Source organism: Neomonachus schauinslandi, chromosome 5 (assembly GCF_002201575.2).
Source record: "Neomonachus schauinslandi chromosome 5, ASM220157v2, whole genome shotgun sequence".
In the NCBI taxonomy this organism is placed as follows: domain Eukaryota; kingdom Metazoa; phylum Chordata; class Mammalia; order Carnivora; family Phocidae; genus Neomonachus; species Neomonachus schauinslandi.
The window spans coordinates 107,643,145-107,656,600 of record NC_058407.1 but is presented as its reverse complement, the minus strand read 5'-3'; the positions used below and the strand labels follow the sequence as shown (position 1 = coordinate 107,656,600).

Below are 13,456 nucleotides of genomic sequence, written 5' to 3'. Positions count from 1 at the left end.
AAAACGAATTTTCAGAGTTAGAATAGCTATACTCTTATTAGACAAAGTATATTTCAAGGCAAAGGACATCAACAGGGATAGAAAAAGATCTTTTCATAATAATAAAGGGGTTGTTTAATCCAGAGGACTTAATAAGCCTAAATATTTATGCATATAATAGAAGAGCTTCAATATTTATGAAGCAAAAATTGACAGAAGTACAGGAGAAATAAATAAGCCTACATTTATAATCAGAGATTTTCATAATCTTCTCTTAATAATTGGTGAACAAGTAGACAGAAAATTAGTTAGGATATGGAAGATTTGAAAAACACTACTACCACTTGATCTAATTGACATCTATAGAACACTTCACCCAACAACTTAAACAATCTTTTCAAGTGCACATGGTGTATTTACCAAGATAAGCTATATTCTCTCAGAAAAGGGGCTCAAAACATTTAAAAGGATCCAAGTAACATAAAGTTTGCTCTCTAATGTTTAAAAAAATTATAAACCAATATTAAAGGGATGATCGGAAAGTAGTCAGATCAATGGAAACTAAATATATCTATTAAATAAATTGAAAGTGTTGTTTAAAATCTTTTTACAAAGAAAGCTCCAGGCTCAGATGGTTTTATTTGTGAATTCTACCAAATAGTTAAGGAAGAAATAATACTAATTCTACACAAAGTCTTTCAGAAAAGGAGAGAAATACTTTCCAACTTACGAGGCCAGCATTACCCTGACAACAAAAGCGAAGAAAGACATTCCAAGAAAAGTTGTATAATATCCCTAAAGAACATACATGTGAAATTCTCAACAGAATTTTAGCAAATCAGATCCAACCATATATAGAAGTAATTTTATATAAAATTATATATAAGTATGTGTTTATACATAATATATATAATACATAAAAATATAATGACCAAGAGGGGTCTATCTCAGGAGTGCTGACTTAATATTAAAAAATCAGTGTGATTCATCATATTAATAAAGTAAGAAAAAAACCAAAGAAACAAAAACAATTAATTATCTCAATGGACACAAAAAAAGCGCTAGACAAAAATCCAACATCCAGTCCTGATTAAAACAAACAAACAAACAACAAAAAATCCACAAAAAACCCCACAGATTCTCAGCAAACTAAGACTAGAAGGGAACTTTTGAACCCGATAAAAAGCATTTATGAGAAACCTAGAGTTAACATCTTTCTTCTATAAATATTTAAAAAAGTAATGAGAGATCAGTGTGAACAGTGGTGCACAGGAAAGGTTCTTTGAGGAAGTAGGGCTGAAGATATTTGCCTGACTTGGTTTTGTCCCTACTAAATTTGTCAGTGTCTAATATTGTGATTTATGAGATGCTTTATCTGGTGTAATTGGCACTTGGAGCTGCTAGTCTGCACCTACAGACTGCAGGCCACACCACCCTCTCCTTGGCTGGCTCTGCTGAGGCTGTCTCTCCTCAGGCTCACTGTGCCGGGATTTGGCCTTTGAGGCAACAGAGACAAAGCTTTTTGGGATTCCTTTTATCAATTGTTTTCTGAATTATCAGTAGGAATGCAGTTTAATTTTTATTGCCACGCATGATTTGGGATACAGTCATGCTGAACCATAAATCCTTAGAATCTGAATCATTGTGGGAATTGGTTTGACTGTTTTCAGACATAATCTAACTAGCATCCTGAATGTGGGCTCCTGAGTCATCACTCCTAAATTTCTGAGCTAATTTGAATCTTGTGACAATAATAGTTATGATTCTGGACTTAATATAGGCCCCTTCATCTTCATAGTGCTTGGCAAACACCAACTAATTAGCCTTCCGGTCCTCAAGAAAAATATTACTGTCCCTTTTTAAAAAATGAGAAGTAATGGGGGAAAGTGAAGTTTAAAGCTTATTAGGTGGAAGCAAGAGTCTAGGGGAATTAAACCTAAAATCCGTTCCAGTCATGTGGGTTTGGGTGACATCCCTTCCCCAGAGGACTTCACAGAAATCATGAACCTAAGTGATTTTCTTTTGTTTTGTTTATTTTTTATTTTTTTTTAAATTTTATTATGTTATGTTAGTCACCATACAATACATCATTGGTTTTTGATGTGGTGATCCACGATCCATTGTTTTCATACAACACCCAGTGCTCCATGCAGTACGTGCCCTCCTTAATACCCATCACCGGGCTAACCCCTCCCCTCTAAAACCCTGTTTGTTTCTCAGGTCCATAGTCTCTCATGGTTCATCTCTCCCTCCAATTCCCGCCCCCCCATTTTTCCCTTCCTTCTCCTAATGTCCTCCATGTTATTCCTTATGTTCCACAAATAAGTGAAACCATATGATAATTGACTTTCTCTGCTTGACTTATTTCACTTAGCATAATCTCCTCCAGTCCCACCCATGTTGATGTAAAAGTTGGGTATTCATCCTTTCTGATGGCTGAATAATATTCCATTGTATATATGGACCACATCTTCTTTATCCATTCATCTGTTGAAGGGCATCTTGGCTCTTTCCACAGTTTGGCTGTTGCAGACATCGCTTCTATGAATATTGGGGTGCATATGGCCCTTCTTTTCGCTACATCTGTGTCTTTGGGGTAAATACCCAGAGTGCAATTGCTGGGACCCTATGACCCAGTGATTTTCTTTTGTAAGGAATGTGCGTTATAAATGCTGTTGTTTTGAGGGATAGGATTTCTTTTCCTGCCCCGAATACGCCCTCTACGTAAAGAATTATGCTCCAGATCTTGAGTCACACTTATGTGATATTAACCTTGTATTGGAAAGAGGCTTCTCCTGGTGCTTGTGCCAAAACAAGAATACATATGCACAGTCACTACTGTGTCAGTGACAGCAAGCACATTAAATCACGGTGCCTACAAATGTCTAGCTGCAAGCTTTTCCCTTCCCTTTGGAGTCAGACCATTGCACAATAAGAAATGGAGGTTATCTGAATGCCTGATCCAACTCTGCCTAAGGTCCTTTTATTTGTTAAGCCTAAATTTAATATTCGCTTGCCTTCAAATTAACTCACCCTAACAATCTGAAATGTCTTTTACTTTTGCTGCCTCCTTTATGAATAAACCTGGCAATCGCAAGTGAAAAGCTAGTATTGCTGCTGCCTTTGTGTAAAATTTCATTAAAAATGCTGTTTAACTCTCAACAAAGAGTATTTTCTAGCTAGTGCAATCATGAGCTTATAACTAGGAAGCAAATCTGGTAACTTCTCGTATTAATTTGCTTACTTTTCCAAATGTGGCAATAATTGTGCCCATTATTGAGAATAAAGCATGTGGAACAGAGGTATCCACTGATTCATGCAAACAGCAGAGCCCATTTATCTGAATCTGGCCTTGAACGGACTTGGTGACTTCCTTCCCCACTAGCAGTAAATGTCAGTGCTTGCAACAAATGACCGTTAATGACGTCACTGTAGTAAAGGCAGCCCATTTTGTGCTGTGAGGCTAGATCCAGGTCTTATTTAAAATAGGCCACCTTCACTAGGAGCATCTATCTCACTATTTCAAAGTGCTCAGTAAATATGAGAGAACTTCTTCAACAGCTTCGGAAGGCATCAGAACAATGGTTAAGAACAAAGTTGTTAGATGGGAAATCTAACTCAGCAAATCTATTAAAGTCAAAATAATTAGCAGCCAATCAGATGTGTGTCTGGTGCTTAGCCATTTACATATTCAACACTTATTTATCAAGTATTTGTTAAACTATTATACAGTACAGACATAATCCCTGCCCTCCTAGAGTTTACAGCTTAGTGAGAATATGAGAATAGCCAAGCAATTATCAACAATGCAAAAGCCCCATTAGAATAAAGAATAGGGCACCGATAGAATGAAGTTGGGGATCAGCTAGATGCAGAGATGTGGGTGTGCAATGTACATGAGAGCCGGGGAGCAAACAAGAATGTGGAATGATTGGGGAGGTAAAAGATTTTTCACTCTAACAAGATAGGGCAGGAAGAAAGAGACAAGTCTATAGATAATGTTGGAACCAGGTTTTTCTGATTTTGTAAACCCTTTTAAGGACTTTGGACTTTTTTACTGAGAGTACTGGGGTAAACACTGAAGGATTTAAACAATAGCATATCATGATTGGTTTAGTATTTTTAAAAATATCAGTTGGAGAGCAGAGTGGAGAAAAGGTTGATGAGACCAAAGGCACAGGCCATTTAGGAGGCTGCTGTAGTAATCTGTACATGTAATGATTGTGGCCTAGATTAGGAAAGGAGCCTTGGGGATGGAGAAAAAAAGATGGTTTTATAGAAAATACAGAGTTAGGACTTCAGGATTATTGAAAAGGGTAAATAAAGGAAGCTGAGGAGTCAAGCTGGCTCCCAGATTCTAGCTGCCTTGATGTGGGCACCATTTGCTGGTATTAGGAGGAGTGCAAGGAAGAGTTGATGGGAGTGGAGGATGAGGATGAGAAATGGAAATTTCATTCAGCACCATGGCCTAAAGTCTATTTGAGATGACCAGGAACAACTGGCGATATTGGTCTGAACTCTAGGACTAGAGAGATCTAAAATTCTGATATAAATTTGAGAATCATTACTACAAAGATGGTAGATGAACCAAGGGAATTGCCCAGGGAGAGTATGTAGTGGGAGAAAAGAGCGCCTTGGATAAAACCCCCAAAGAACACTGTCATCCAAAGGACAAAAAAGTCTTGAAGGAAGACCAAGAAGTGGCCAGAGAAGTACAAAGGAAGCCAAGACAGAAAAATATCACAGAAGCTAAGGCAACTGTGTTTCCAGAAGAGAGAAGAGAAAGTGGGTAAATAAGGAACTGAAATGTATTAATTAGATTTGAGAACAGAGTTGTTTGTGTCTTTGGTGAGGACATTCCATTTCAGTGGAAAGGTGATAATAGAAACCATGTTTCTGTGAGATGAAAAGTGAATAGAAGGTGAGAAAATATGGACAATATGTATAGAGCATATTTGAGGAATTGGGAAGAGAAGAAGAAGAATAGGATAGTGTCTGAAAGTTGAGAAGGGATGGGTATAGATAGTAATTTTACAATGTGAAAGACTTATGTGTATTTAATTCCTTGGAGAAAGGAGTCAGGAGAAAGTGAGAAGAACGGTGCAGGATGAGAGCATGTGGCTTACGGAGCAAGCAGGACTTAATTTTAGAGAGCTTTCCCAAACTCAGCTCAAATATAAAAATGCACCCACAGCTCACATTAAGTACATTTTTTTCCATATAATTAATATACAGTGTTATATTAGTTTCAGGTGTGCAACATATTGATTCAACAATTCTATACATTCCTCAGTGTTCATCAAGATAAGTGTACTCTTAATCCCTTTTCCCTATTTAACCTATTCCCCACCTGCCTCCCCTCTGGCAACCATCAGCTTGTTCTCTATATCTAACAATGTGTTCTATTTTTATCTCTCTTTTTCTTTGTTTGTTCATTTGTTTGTTTTTTAAATTCTGCCTATGAGTGGAATCATATGCTATTTGTCTTTCTCTGACTGACTTAGTTCACTTAGCATTATACTCTCTAGATCCTTTCATGTTGCAAATGGCAAGATTTCATTCTTTTTCACAATTGAGTAATATTCCATTTCATACATATACCACTTCTTTTTTAAATTATTAATTATTGGGGCACCTAGGTGGCTCAGTCATTAAACGTCTGCCTTCAGCTCAGGTCATGATCCCAGGGTCCTGGGATCGAGCCCTGCATCAGGCTCCCTGCTCAGTGGGAAGCCTACTTCTTCCTCTCCCGCTCCCCCTGCTTGTGTTCCCTCTCTCACTGTGTCTCTCTCTGTCATATAAATAATTTAAAATAATAATAAATTATTTAATTATTGGTTTTTTAGAGAGAGAGTGTGTGAGTGGGGGTGGGGGAGGGACAGAGGGAGAGAGGGAAACCCAAGCAGGCTCCATGCTCAATGCAGAATTGGATGCAGGGCTCAATCCCATGACCCTGAGCTGAAATCAAGAGTCAGACACTTAACCGACTGAGCCACCCAGGCACCCTACCACTTCTTTATCTATGGATGGACATGTGGGTTCCTTCCATATCTTGGCTATTATAAATAATGCTGTATATCTTCTTCAGAAAAATGTCTATCAGGTCCTCTGTCCATTTTTAATTGGATTATTTGTGGTATTTTTGGTGTTCAGTTGTAGAAGATTTTATACATATTTTGGATATTAACCACTTCTTGGATTTATCTGTTGCAAATATATTCTCCCATTCAGTAGGTTGCCTTGTCATTTAAAAAAATATTCAAATTCCAGTTAGCTAACATACAGTGTTATATTAGTGTCAGGTGTACAAAGTAGTGATTGAACACTTCCATACATCACTTGGTGCTCATCACAACATGTGCCCTCCTTAAACCCCATCATCTATTTAATCCATCCACCATCTTCATCTCCCCTCTGGCAACCATCAGTTTGTTCTCTATAGTTAAGAATCTATTTCTTGGTTTGCCTCTCTCTCTTTTTTCCCCCTATGCTCATTTGTTTTGTTTCTTAAATTCCACATATAAAAGAAATCATATGGTATTGTTTTTCTCTGACTGACTTATTTCACTTATCACAATACTTTCTAGCTCCATCCATGTCATTGCAAATAGCAAAATTTCATTTTTAATGGCTGAATAATATTCAATTACATATATTATATAATTATATATTATTATATATTTAATATAACATAAATATATATATACATATAAATATGTAATATAGACATGAGTCTGTATAATTATATATTATACAGTTATGTTATACATTATATATTATACAAGTTAACATACATATATGTGAAGAAGATGTGGTATCCATTCATCAGTCAATGGAACTTGGGCTGTATCCACAATTTGGCTATTATAGATAAGGCTGCTATAAATATTGGAGTGCATGTATCCCTTTGAATTAATATTTTTGTATTCTTTGGGTAAAGACCTACTAGTGCAATTGCTGGATCATAGGGTAGTTCTATTTTCAACTTCTTTGAGGAAACTCTATCCTGTTTTCCACAGTGGCTGCACCAGTTTACATTTCCACCAACTGTGAAGATGGTTCCTCTTTCTCCACATCCTCACAACACCTGTTGTTTCTTGTGTTGTTGATTTTAGCTATTCTGACAGTGTGAGGTGGTATCTCATTGTAGTTTTGATTTGTATTTCCCTGATGATCAGTGATGTGGAGAATCTTTTCCTATATCTGTTGGGGCTATTCATGTCTTCTGCCCAATTTTTAATTGTATTATTTATTTTTAAGTGTTGAGTTTTATAAGTTCGTTATATTTTTTGGATACTAACCCTTTATCAGATATGTCATTTGGAATATCTTCTCCCATTCTATAGGTTGCCTGTTAGTTTTGTTGATTTTCTTCTTCCATGTGCAGAAGCTTTTTATTTTGATGTTGTCCCAATCATTTATTTTTACCATTGTTTCCCTCTCCCCAGGAGACCTACCTAGAAAGAAGTTGCTATAGCCAATGTCAAAGAGGTTATTGCCTGGGTTTTCTTCCAGGATTTTTACAGTTTCAGGTCTCACATTTTGATCTTTAATCCATTTTGAATTTATTTTTGTGTATGGTGTAAGGAAGTGGTACAGTTTCATTCTTCTGCATGTTGCTGTCCAGTTTCCCAAACACCATTTGTTGAAGAGACTGTCTTTTTCCCAGTACTATAGACATTTTAACAAAATTTCTTCTTCCAAATCCATGAACATAGAATATTTTCCCATTTCTTTGTATCATCTTCAGTTTCTTTCATCAGTGTTTCATAGTTTTCAGAGTACAAGTCTTTCTTCTCCTTGGTTAAATTTATCCCTAGCTATTTTATTGTTTTTGGTGCAACTGTAAATGGGACTGTTTTCTTAATTTCTCTTTGTGCTGCTTCATTATTGATGTACAGCAATACAACAGATTTCTGTATGTTGATTTTGTATCCTGTGACTTTACTGATTTCATTTATTAGTTCTAGCAGTTCTTTTCTTTGTGGAATCTTTCAAGTTTTGTATGTATAGTATCATCTTATCTTCAAATAGTAAAGTTTTCCTTCTTCCTTGCTGACTTGGATCCCTTTTGTTTCTTTTTGTTGTCTCATTGTTGTGGCTAGGACTTCCAGTACTATGGTGAGAGTGGACATCCTTGTCTTGTTCCTGACCATAGAAGAAAAGCTTTCAGTTTTCCCTCATTGAGGATATTAGCTGTGAGTTTTTCATATATGGCCTTAGGATGGTATGTTTGTTGGGAGTTTTTTGATTACCGATTCAATTTCTTTGCTGGTTATTGGTCTGTTCATTTTCTATTTCTTCCTATTTCAGTTTTGGTAATTTATACATTTCTAGAAAGTTATCTATTTCTTCCAGGCTGTCCAATTTGTTGCCATATAGTTTTTCATAATATTTTCTTATAATTGTCTGTATTTCTGTGGTGTTGGTTGTGATCTCTCCTCTCATTCATGATTTTATTTATTTGAGTCCTTTCTCTTTTCTTTTTGATAAGTCTGGCTAAGGGGTTATCAATTTTATTAATTTTTTTTCAAAGAACTAGGTCCTGGTTTCACTGATCTGTTTTAATTTTGTTTTTAGTTTCAGTATCATTTATTTCTGCTCTAATCTTTATTATTTTATTCTTTCTGCTAGCTTTAGGCTTCATTTTTTTGTTCTTTTTCTAGCTCCTTTAAGTGTAAGGTTAGGTTGTTTATTTGAGATTTTCCTTGCTTCTTGAGGTAGGCCTGTATTGCTATATACTTCTCTCTTAAGACTGCTTTTGCTGCATCCCAAAGTTTTGGGACCATTGTGTTTTCATTTTCATTTGTTTCCATGTATTTTTTTTTATTTCTTCTTTAATTTCCTGGTTGACCCATTCATTCTTTAGTAGCATATTGTTTAACCTCCATGTATTTGTGGTCTTTCCAGATTTTTTCTTGTGATTTCATAGTGTTATGGTGCATAGTATTACTGCAATCTTTTTATATTTGTTGAGGCCTGTTTTGTGACCTAATATGCACCATATTGGAAAATCTTCCATCTTTCAAAAGAATGGGTATTCTGCTGCTTTAGGATGGACTATTCTGAATATATTTATTAAGTTCATCTGGTCCAGGGTGTCATTCAAAGCTACTGTTTCCTTGGTTATTTTCTGTTTAGATAATCTGTCTATTGGGGTAAATGGGGTGCTAAAATCCCCTACTATTGACTTGAAGCAGCTTCTCAGCTCCTTCTGGAACCTCTGTCAGGTTCAGCCTACTCCCCTCCACTCCAGCCTCCACTCCGGCCTCCACCATGTCCATCAGGGTGACCCAGAAGTCCTACAAGATGTCCACCTCCGGTCCCCAGGCCTTCAGCAGCCGCTCCTACACAAGCAGGCCTGGCTCCTGAATCAGCTCCTATGCCTTCTCCCCGGGTGGGCAGCAGCAGCAGCAGCTTCTGGGGTGGCCTGAGCAGCAGCATGAGTGTGGTCGGGGGCTAAGGCGGCGGGGCCAGGGGAGTGGGGGGCATCACGGCTGTCTCAGTGAACCAGAACCTGCTGAGCCCCCTTAAGCTGGAGGTGGGCCCCAACATCCAAACTGTGCACACCCAAGAGAAGGAGAAGATCAAGACCCTCAACAACAAATTTGCCTCCTTCATCGACAAGGTGAGGCACCTCTAGCAGCAGAACAAAATTCTGGAGACGAAGTGGAGCCTCCTACAGCAGCAGAAAACTGCTCAGAGCAACATAGACAACATGTTCGAGAGTGACATCAGCAACCTCCAGTGGCAGCTGGACATCCTGGGCCAGGAGAAGCTGAAGCTGGAGGTGAAGCTTGGCAACATGCAGGGGCTGGTGGAGAACTTCAAGAATAAATATGAGGAGGAGATCAAAGAGCGTGCAGACATGGAGAATGAATTTGTCCTCGTCAAGAAGGATGTGGACAAAGCTTACATGAACAAGGTAGAGCTGGAGTCCCGCCTGGAAGGGCTGACCAACGAGATCAGCTTCTTAAGGCAGCTGTATGAAGAGGAGACCTGTGAGCTGCAGTCCCAGATCTTGGATACGTCCGTGGTGCTGTCCATGGACAGCAACTGCTCCCTGGACCTGGACAGCATTATTGCTGAGGTCAAGGCCCAGTACGAGGACATCGCCAACAGCAGCCGGGCTGAGGTCGAGACCATGTACCAGATCAAGTACGAAGAGCTGCAGACACTGGCTGGGAAACACGGGGATGACCTCCATTGCACAAAGACGGAGATTTCTGAGATGAACCAGAGCATCAGCCGACTCCAGGCTGAGATCGAGGCCCTCAAAAACCAGAGGGCTGTCCTGGAGGCGGCGATTGCTGATGCTGAGCAGCGTGGGGAGCTGGCCATTAAGGATGCCAATGCCAAGGTGGCCAAGCTGGAGGCCACCCTGCAGTGAGCCAAGCGAGACATGGCCTGGCAGCTACGTGAGTACCAGGAGCTCATGAACATCAAGCTGGCCCTGGACATGGAGATCACCACCTACCGCAAGCTGCTGGAGGGCGAGGAGAGCGGCTGGAGTCTGGGATGCAGAACATGAATATCCATACTAAGACCACCAGTCGCTACTCAGGTGGCCTGAGCTTGGCCTATAGGGGTCTCACAAGCCCTGGCCTCAACTATGGCCTGAGCTCTTTCCAGTCCAGTTTTGGCCCTGCTGGTTCCTTCAGCCACAGTGGCTCCTCCAAGGCTGTGGTTGTGAAGAAGATCGAGACCCGTGATGGGAAGCTGGTGTCCGAGTCGTCTGATGTCCTGTCCAAGTGAACAACCACGGTGGTCCCTCCCGGCCTCCCGACTCTTGTGGCTGCCATAGAGGCTTTGGGGGGGAAGGAGCTGTGCTGGGGAGTGTTGGGAACAGGAGAGCCCCTTATGATTCAGCCCCAGTCTCAGCCTACCCTTGGGGTGAGTCTACTGCCCTGGGTATGCCCTCTTGTCCATGCCCCCAACTAAAAGCCAATTCAAGTGTCTTTTCCCAAATAAAGCCTCAGCCAGCTCTGCCAATCGCCCCCCAAAAAATCCCCTACTATTATTATATTATTATCAATTAGTTCCTTTATGTTTGTTATTATGTTTTATATATTTGGGTGCTCCCATTTGGGTGAAAAAGTATTTATAATAGTTATTTCTTCTTTTGAATTGTCTCCTTTATGATTATATAGTCCCTTTCTTTGTCTCTCGTTATAGTCTTTGTTTTAAAGTCTAGTTTGTCTGGTATAAGTATTGCTAGTCTGGCTTTCTTTTGACATCCGTTTTTGTGATAAATGTTTCTCCATTCCTTCACTTTCAATCTGCAGGTGTCTTTAGGTCTAAAATGTGTCTCTTGTAGGCAGCATATCGATGGGTCTTTTTTTCTTTTTCATTCCAAAACGCTATGCCCTTTGATTGGAGTATCTAGTCCCTATACATTCAAAGTAATTATTGATAGGTATTTATTGCCATTTAATTACTCAATTTGCGGTTGTTTCTGGAGATTTCCCAATTCTTTCTTATCTTTCTTTCATGTTTTGTTGATTTTGTTTAGTGATATATTTGGATTTCTTTCTCTTTATTTTTGCATAAGTATTAGTGGTTTTTGATATATGGTTACCAATAGTTTTGTATATAACTTCTTCTGCAAATAGCAATCTATATTAGGTTGATGGTTGTTCAAATTTGAACACATTCTTTTCTCATCTCCTGCCATGTTTTATGTATATGTTATTATATTTTGTATCTTTTTTTGTATGAGTTTCTTGACTGATTTTTACAGAAATATTCATTTTTACTGCTTTTGTGCTTTCTGCCTTTATACTGTCACTTTTGGTCTCTCCTTTCCCCTCAAAGAGTCCCCTTTAATATTTCTTGCAGGACTGGTTTAGTGGTCATGAACTCCTTTAGTTTTTGTTTATCTGGGAAACTCTTAATCTGTCCTTCTAATTTGAATGATAGCCTTGCTGGGTAGAGTATTGTTGGCTGCAGATTTTCCCTATTCAGCATTTTGAATATATCATGCCACTCCCTTCTGGTTTGCCAAGTTTCTGGGGAGAAATCTCCAGCTAACCTTATGGGTTTCCCTTGTAAGTTAATGACTTCTTTTGTCTTGCTGCTTTTAAGATTTTTTCTTTATTGCTATATTGTTTGAAAATTTAATTATAATAAGTCTTGTTGTTGGCCTGCTCTTGTTGATTTTGATGGGAGTTCTCTGTGCCTCTTGGATCTGGATGTCTCTTCCCCTCCCCAGATTAAGGAAGTTTGCAGGTATGATTTCTTCAAATGAGTTTTCTGCCCCTTTTTCTCTTTTCTTATTCTTCTGGGACTCCTGTATTAGCAATGTTATTAAGTTTGATGTAGCCACTGAGTTCCCTAAGTCTATTCTTGTTTTGCATAGTTCTTCTTTCTCTCTTTTGTTCAGCTCCATTGCTTTTCATTACTTTGTCTTCTAGGTCATTAATTCATTCCTCATCTTCTTCCAGCCTGCTATTCAATGCATCAAACAGATTTCTAATATCATTTATTACACTATTCATCTCCGAGTAATTAATTTTTAACCTTTTTGTCTCTGTGATAAAGGTCTCACTGATGTCAGATGTCTTCAATTCTTTTCTCAAGTCCAGTGACTATCCTTATGATTGTAGCTTTAAATTCTTCATCAGGCATGTTACTTATATCTATTCTGCTTAGATCCCTGGCCATGGCCTTATCTTGTTCTTTCATTTGATATAAATTCCTTCATCTTTGCATTTTGTCTAAGTCTCTGCCTTCTTCTCTGTGTTAGAAAAGCCAGTTATGTTTCCTGGTCCTGAAAATAGTGGCCTTATGAAGAAGAGACCATGTAGTGCCCAGGAATCTATGCTTCAGGGAGTGTCTGGCGTGAGCTGTGTGAGCTCTGCTATTGTGTTCTGGCTGCTCTATCCTATAGGCCAGTTGTCTGCAGAGGCTTTCCTCGCCTATTGTAGGCAGTGTTTGGTCCCTGGCCTGAATGTGGTGAGTTTTAGCTGGGTATACTCTGGTCTGCATGTGAAATGAGACCTGTCACCACCTCCACTGGAACTGATACCCTGCAAAACTCTGGGAGATGTGGTGTTGGCAGGGGCTTGTGCTGGTCTTCTGAAGGAGGGGTCCACTGTGCTCAATTGAGGTAAGCATTACTGAGAAGGGAAGTTCCACTGGAGCACAAGGGTGTGGTGCTTGGTGTAAGCAAATTAGCAGCCAGTGTTGGCATTGTGCTGCTTTCTGAAGATGGCTCTGTGTTTATGAGGGACAGAAGAGGAAATGGCACTGGCCAGTTCTTTTGTTCCCAGAGAATTTTGTTCCTTTGTGAATGCTGCCTCTCAGGAACAGGCTTTGAGAAGAGCAAATAATCTCCCCACTCTGTGCCCCAGGCACTCTTCAGATCACTGTTTCCAGGCTGTCTGTCCCAGTGTTGTTTACCTACCTTCCCTCCAGGAGTAGGGCAGTGCCTTCTAGGCTCTATCCCAGCCAAGCCCACTGACCTTTAAAACTCCAA

At 39.2% G+C, this 13,456-nt stretch overlaps 1 pseudogene; it reads left to right on the top strand.

Annotated features, from left to right (window-relative positions):
- The first annotated feature begins 9,237 nt into the window (after positions 1–9,237).
- LOC110576814 lies at positions 9,238–10,734 on the top strand (annotated as a pseudogene).
- Positions 10,735–13,456: the final 2,722 nt, after the last annotated feature.